Consider the following 7,505-nt stretch of genomic DNA (forward strand, 5'->3'; position numbering starts at 1 on the left):
GAGTTATTTCAAGAAAAAATAATCTACACGTGTCCAGGCAACAGCAATTCCTAGTGGTGAGTTAAAAAAATTGATAAGCGATGGCAACACTATACCAGTTTTCGCCAAGGAGTTAGAATAAGTTTTAATTTAGCGACACGCCGCTAGCCGTCACGGTATTCCGTCGCGGATTTTGGGCTTCCCATAAGAAATACACGTAAATAAGTGTTCGCCTACCGCAGGGTTATCAAACTCACAAATATTATTACTATTTTTCATCGCACACAAGACATTTAAACAGACATCGCAAACTTTATGACATTATGTTGGCAGAGACCTCTAGTGTTTCAGTGTTGCAATGACAAAACTTTGTCTTAAGCTGAATAGTTTGTGGTTAAAATAAATGACATTTGGGAACTTCGCATACTTTTAGGCGTCATCTCTCTAACAGAAAACATGTTGAATGATATGGCGTTAACAACTGGGTAGTACATACTCTGTTTAAATTTAGTGAACATGGTGGTCGTAGGTTGAATTGTGTGCAGAGCACCTCAAGTTTTTTTGGAAAATTTTAAATTTTAAATATAAGCTTTGGAGAATTCCTTTTAAACACTTTTTCAGAGGATTAGCCAAAAATGCTAAGTTCCAATTGCAGATTTGAATATTTTTTAACCAAACAAAGCTAACATCACTTCTAACTGAAAATCAAAACCAAAGTTCTAGGGCTTTTGTATAATTTACTAATTTTCCACAAAAATAATAATATCAAAAAACGAAAGCTGATTTACACTGCAAACCCAATCAAAAATTATATGAATAAAACTTTCAGTGTCTTAAACATAATTTTTAAACATTTATACATACACTCAAAAAAAAGTGAACTCTCTATTTCACTAAAGCCAATTTAACTTTATTTTAGTTCATGGAATTATTATGTTTAGAGAAAGTTTTCTCTACTCTAATAATTTTTTGTGTGCGTTAGTTAAATTAACTAAACCCGAGGAAAAAAATATACTCCAATGAAGTATAAAGATGAACTAAATTCGTGTCTTCCACAAAATAGTTCAGAATTTCTATAAATTTGTAAATTTTATCAAAAATTCGTCCATCATGAACTTCGTATGTCACTAAAGACATTCTTGCAATTTTGAACTCCAAGTTTTTCCTTCAAACTACAAAATTTTCTTTAACAAGTGAAAAAACTTAGTTAAGTGTAATAAATTTTCTTGAATTTGTCGAAAAATATGTACTTATTTTTATGACATCGGCGTGATGCCAACGTTTGTAATACTGTTTAGTTAAAATTTTCTACAAATTTTCAAAATTTTCTAAAATTAACTGAAAGTTTTCTTCCTGGTGGGTTCACTGTTTTTTCAGTGTAAGTACCGTGATGGCTAGTATATTGAAATAGATTTCCAGCAATACGAATTCGCAAAATAAAAAATTAAATGATGGAATCTAAATTAAATTGACGATGTAATAGTTTATCCAATAGTTGGTGGGGTTTCTGCCAATTTTAATTGGTTGAACTTTTCGGGAAACTTTCCCTTATTTCATCGATCAGCTTCTTAATGTTTCCAAGAATTAATTTCAACAAAATGATACGACTTTGGTGCATCCTTAAAGTTTTTAACTCATTTTTTATTTTGACTTACTAATTATTATAGACTATTTGGAGTAATTTCAAAAAAATTTCCAAAATGTTCAATAATATTTTATTCCTTCCAATTGATCACGAACTTTGTTGCACAAAGTAGAATTGAAAAATACAGGTTTCCTTTGTTATATTTAAGGATAGTATTTGCAACACGTTTTCAACGTTTTGACCATTTGGAAGTAAATTGCAAAACATTTGAAAACGTCCCAGCGGGAAATGGAAGCGACGTGGAATCGATGATGGAAGTGCTGTCCGGGTAGTTATAACATTGGATTCTCCAAGGCCTTGCCTCTCGCTTCTATTCGTATGCCTTCTAGAGGTGGTGTGATCGATGCCATGTTATCAGGCCTTCATACTAAGTACAAAAATCATGCCTTCCAAAGAAAGCCCTCAAAAAGACCTGAACAGGAAGGCGTAAAAGAAAGCGTGTAAAAATAAATATTATCAGGCCTTCATACTAAGTACAAAAATCATGCCTTCCAAAGAAAGCCCTCAAAAAGACCTGAACAGGAAGGCGTAAAAGAAAGCGTGTAAAAATAAATATTTTGAAGGCAAGGTTGTCTATGAACTGAACATTTGCTCTCATACCTTTTACGTTAGAATTTAATTTGACTTACTTTTCCTACACAGTTTATCTTGTTTTTGTGATTTGAATATTTACCTCAAGTGTATTTTTATTTTTCTGCTCCGTCGGGATTTGAACCGGGGTCCTCGTTATAGGTAGTCCTACACTCATCCACTGGCCTACGACACATTTATGTGATGTGGGCGCCAAAATGTAAACTTAAGCTACACGTGAGGTCATTCCGCGTTCCCTTCTGTTGGAAGTGAACCTATAATGGGTCTTTTATATGTTACAGAAAATGTCTTCTAGAAGTCCAAAGTTAGGAGTAACTAGACATAAGCAAATTAATAGATTGGCAGTCAACAAAGAATGAGTATGGGATCATTGGTGGGTTCGAACAGATTCTACCATAGGCAAAAGTATAAATTTTTGTTATTATTAATTTAATTATTAATTATTTAGAAAGATTTATGTTTATTTATTTAACCGCACTATAAAAATAAGTAAATTAGACCGTAATGTCAGGCAGGCCGAGTCTTATGAAAGTTCTACTAAATACAAGGTATCTTAAAACTTCTTAACATTGCCTTAATGTACATGAAGGTAGATTAAATACCTATATAAGCTAAATCAGTTGATCGGTTAACATAAAATTTCCAATTTCGATAGGACCGTATATATAATCGTCCGATTTGAGTTTATATCCCGTATTACACACAAAAAATTATCACCAAAATTTTTTCAATTAAACACTTAATTGAATTTAGAAACGGATTCAATTAATATGTTAATTGATTCAATTAATTATTTAATCAAATCCGACCAATTAAAACCAATTAAAAAAAATGATTGCTATTTGTTACGTTTACTATTAAAATATTAATTGATTCAATCAATTCGGAAATAATTTTCAATTACAAACGTGATTGAAAATTTTTCCAATTACACATGTGATTGATCCAATCACCTTTGTGATTGAAACTGAATAATTTTGAGCAATGGAAAGAGCGAAAAGAGAACAAGAGAATGGGTATTTATTCAACAATGTATGATGGAGAGATCAGTCTGTGGAAGTAACTCGTAACGAACGGTAGGGTTTTTGTTTTTCGCGTAAATTGAAAAACATGATTGGCGACATTCAGTCTGCTGCATTCAAAATGTGTGCATAAATATTTTGAACGCAACAACAATTCATAGCAAAGGGTTGAAATAAATAAAGTGTGCAACAACAAATGGCCACGTGGTAAAGGTTTGAAAAAATATTTGACAAAACGCATTTGAAATTACCTGTGTTTGTGTTTTGTGGTATTGTAAAAATGGAAAACAATCTACGTTTATTGAAGGTAAGAAATTATGAAATGTGAATACCGTTTTCCATTGAAGCTTGTTTACATTAAACGGACTAAAATAATATATTTTTTTATTCATTTCTTTTAGTGACCAATTTTATTTCGTGAAATTGGCCAATCAATCCCATCAACTCCATCATTTTATCAAATATATAAGAATATGTTTGCAATCAAAAGGTGGGTACCGTATTGATCTTTTAAAATTATAGATTTTTTCACTCCTAGTTTTCTTAAAACCAAGAGCGGTATGGGTTTGTTGGAAGATTCACCTTCAAGTTGCGAAGTAGCTTAGGCATTAAATTGCATTTTTGTTTTACCTGCCTTTTTCAGTTTGAACCCAAGTAGAGAGCAGTATAACTGATATATAAAGTAATGAGCTGAATTATGTAATGGTAAAAAAGTTCTTTCTTTTGGATTTAAAAATATGAAAAATATCCGAAAATAATAAAAATATGTATTTTCCATTTATATTTTTTCTTTTTCCAGAATTTGCAAAGTATCGCCAATATAATACCAAATATTACATTGCTTTCCCATTATTTTTGTCTTTGTTTGGTTCAAATTTTAATAGACAATGAGTGGAAATTTTGGAAAGGAATTAAGTTACCGAGTTCCATAATACACCTTTTTATGCTAAAAGACTACAACTGCAAAAGAATATTATAAAACCTGGAACTAAGAATTGAACTTGATTCTATGCAGGTAATGTTTAACAAAATTAACTTTTAATTGAACAAAATTAAATTCGAATTATTCTGTTTACTTTCAGAAAAACTAATTTAGCTTACAGGCTGCTGATTTATTGGAAATCTAGGCGCATCTACATATTAGAAGGGATATGCCGACATGGTTATTCTGATAAGGAAGATAATGATTTATATAGTTTATTCTTTCACCCTATAGTTGTTATTAAACACACACAAATGAGAAGAACCAAATTTATTTGTCTATTGCATAATTCAAAAAATAATAAAATATTGAATATGTTTTATAAGAAACACATATTTTCTTTTATTTCAAATAAAACTAAATACGATTTTGGGTGCGCAATATACTAATTTTTTTTTTGACGAAATTTATAGCCAAGTTCAATTAATTATTTAATTGGAATCAAATAGTTGATTGATTTTTGTCGCGAAATTAATTAAAATTTTAATTGATTCAATTAAAACTGTGATTGAATTTATGTTAAAAATCAATCACGTTTTTAATAGATTCAATCACACAATTAATAGATTCCGTGACAAAAGTCAATTAAATTTTTAATTGAAAATCGTGTAGGTTTTCAATCAAAATGGGTGATTGATACTATCATTTCCGTGATTGAAGACATTTCAATTAAAAAAATGATTGAATCCGCGATTTTCTTGATTGAAGTATTTTTTTTGTTTTGTGTACTCGGCCATTTTTTTGAAATATTGAACAAACACTTGTTTTTTTGAGTGGCAGGCACTTTTACTATGTTTAGTTCAAACCTGATCGGAGTTATATATACCTCTCCATATGTACAGGGTGGCTGATATGTAATACAACAAGTGCTATACTTTTTAATTTTCTTTTAATTGTATTTTTCAAAAGCAAGGGAGAACAAACTATAGTAACCATGTAGAGATAAAACTGCCCATATACAAAACAAAAATAATTGAAAAGAGTTCATAATCTTAAATTAAAATCTATTTCATTTATATTTAGTACAAGAATCTTTGAAATGTTCGTGCCTCTATCAAAGTTATAGGTCCTTAAAGTAAGGCCAATTTCACTTAATATAAAGAAGAAAAAAATGATTTAAGTGAATAATCTTTTAATTAACTGTGATATTGAACCCTTGTATTAAAGATAAAAAAACTTCAAAATAGGATTTTGCATTTAGAGGATTTTGCATTTTTGGTTAAAAATTTATTTGAAAAAAAAACATTTGTTGCATTAAAATGTATTTTACAATTTGGATTTTTATTCGAAATTTATTTATAGCTGTATACCTGTGTTGATATATCGTAAAACGTGAACGAAAATTCAATAAATGAGACCTGTATCCTAGCTTTAAATTCACAGAGCCTAGATCTAGAGCTAGTTAGCTTCCAAAAAAGTGACTTTATATTAAAAAAAACAATATCTCAGATTCAATAACGAAATCCTTAAGGAAAGGTCAAAAGATTTGAAGTCAAATAAATTTTCTGTGTGTATGCTCTCACAACAACATTACAAAACTGTATTATAACAACAACAACAACTAATATAGAAGACAAATAGAAATATCACGATCAAAACAAACGTATAAAGTAAAACCAATGGAAAATGTGTGGGTAAATTGATTTACAACTAACTATGTGTCCAACTTAATCCCAAAAATACGTAAATTTTAAGACATAGCCAGAAACGCTGTTTCGAATACAAAACTACACTTTTCTACTGCTTTTTTTTTTTGTTCCTATGGTGGAGAGTATAAAGATATATTCTATTTTAAATACACTGGAAGGCGGGGAGGGATACTAATTTCCAAATTTCTGGAAAATATATGAGAATAGCGCATTACATGCTATAGATCTAAAATCAAGAACAATATCTAATATCTATCTTGCGAAATAACAGCAAATTCTAGTTTTGAGACACAAGGCCGTATTCAGGGGGGGGGGGGGATGAGGGGGATCAAACCCCCCCCCCCCCGAAATGAATGAATATTTTTATATAAATAAATATATATTTTTAGCTGCATAGAAAAATCTTATCGAAGATGTTGAAGAAAAGCTGGAGGTTTTATTTTGAAAAACGCTTACCTATAAAACTTGCACAAATCATAGAATACTAGTTGAAAAGCCCGTCAAACGACGGTCGAAAAAAACAAATTGTTTTGTTCTCGCACCACAAACTTCATTTTTGGAAAATGTCTTTCTGCTTTTTATGTGTGTTTTTTGGCCATAGCAACAACAACGAAACAGCCAAACACACATGTGTAAATGAAATGGCGCAAAACCTGCGAAAAGAACCTGCCTAATTCAGCGACGGAAGCACTTGGAGAGTGCAATAAAGAGATATTTCCAAACGTGCATATTCGTTTAAAAATTTTGGTGACTTTGCCAGTTACTCAGGGATGGAATATAAAATTTTTAAGAAAGTACAAAAAAGGTATTTTTTGAGCGGAAAGGTACTTTTTACTAAATTTCAACAAAAATTATACTGGAAAATTATTGCCAAGAGACTAAATTTTAAAGAAAATAAAATTTTGACAAAATTTTCTATATAAATAAAATTTTGCAAAAATTTTCTATAGAAACAAAATTTTGTAAAAAAATCTGTAGAAAAAAATGTTGCAAAATTTTTTCTATAGAAATAAAATTTTGCAAAAATTTCCTATAGAAATAAAATTTGTACAAAATTCAATTGAAATAAAATTTTGACAAAATTTTCTATAAAAATAAAATTTTGCAAAAATTCTATATAGAAATAAAATTTTGACAACGTTTTCTACCGAAATAAAAAATCGATAATATAGAATCGCATTCTTTTTTCGACTAAAACATTCTTGAAGTTCAATAAAATCCTGTTTTTGACTATGTCTTTTACAAAATCGAGATTTTCTTCCCACATGAACATGTCTGTTTTGCCATATTTGTAAAAGACTATTAGCAAATAAGGTTGATAAAGACTTTCTCAAAATATTAAAATATTTTGTCAAAGCTATTGTACCATAAATCTGATATCGACTCAAAAATGTCTTCACAAAAGGTACTAAATCATTCGCGGGGGTACTACGGTACTGACGGGGGTGAAAAGGGTTTGAAAAAAGTACTATAGTACTGCATTTTCCATCCCTGCAGTTACTACGTGCTCATCCGAACGTTCATTTTCAACAATGAAGAGATTAAAGACGTATCTTAGAAATTCGACTAGCGAGAGTAGACTCAAAGGATTGGCATTAATGTCGGTTCATCGCCGAATAAATGTGCCGACTGAAGAA

At 30.2% G+C, this 7,505-nt stretch overlaps 1 long non-coding RNA gene across 1 annotated transcript; it reads left to right on the forward strand.

Annotated features, from left to right (window-relative positions):
• Positions 1–3,280: 3,280 nt before the first annotated feature.
• Positions 3,281–4,487, forward strand: LOC142223072 (uncharacterized). The gene is made up of 5 exons (XR_012718539.1): positions 3,281–3,544; positions 3,639–3,727; positions 3,881–3,942; positions 4,037–4,252; positions 4,320–4,487. It is a non-coding gene; the product is annotated as an uncharacterized LOC142223072 (long non-coding RNA).
• The last annotated feature ends 3,018 nt before the right edge of the window (positions 4,488–7,505 follow it).

The sequence above is a fragment of the Haematobia irritans genome, chromosome 2 (assembly GCF_050003625.1).
Source record: "Haematobia irritans isolate KBUSLIRL chromosome 2, ASM5000362v1, whole genome shotgun sequence".
Lineage (NCBI taxonomy): Eukaryota > Metazoa > Arthropoda > Insecta > Diptera > Muscidae > Haematobia > Haematobia irritans.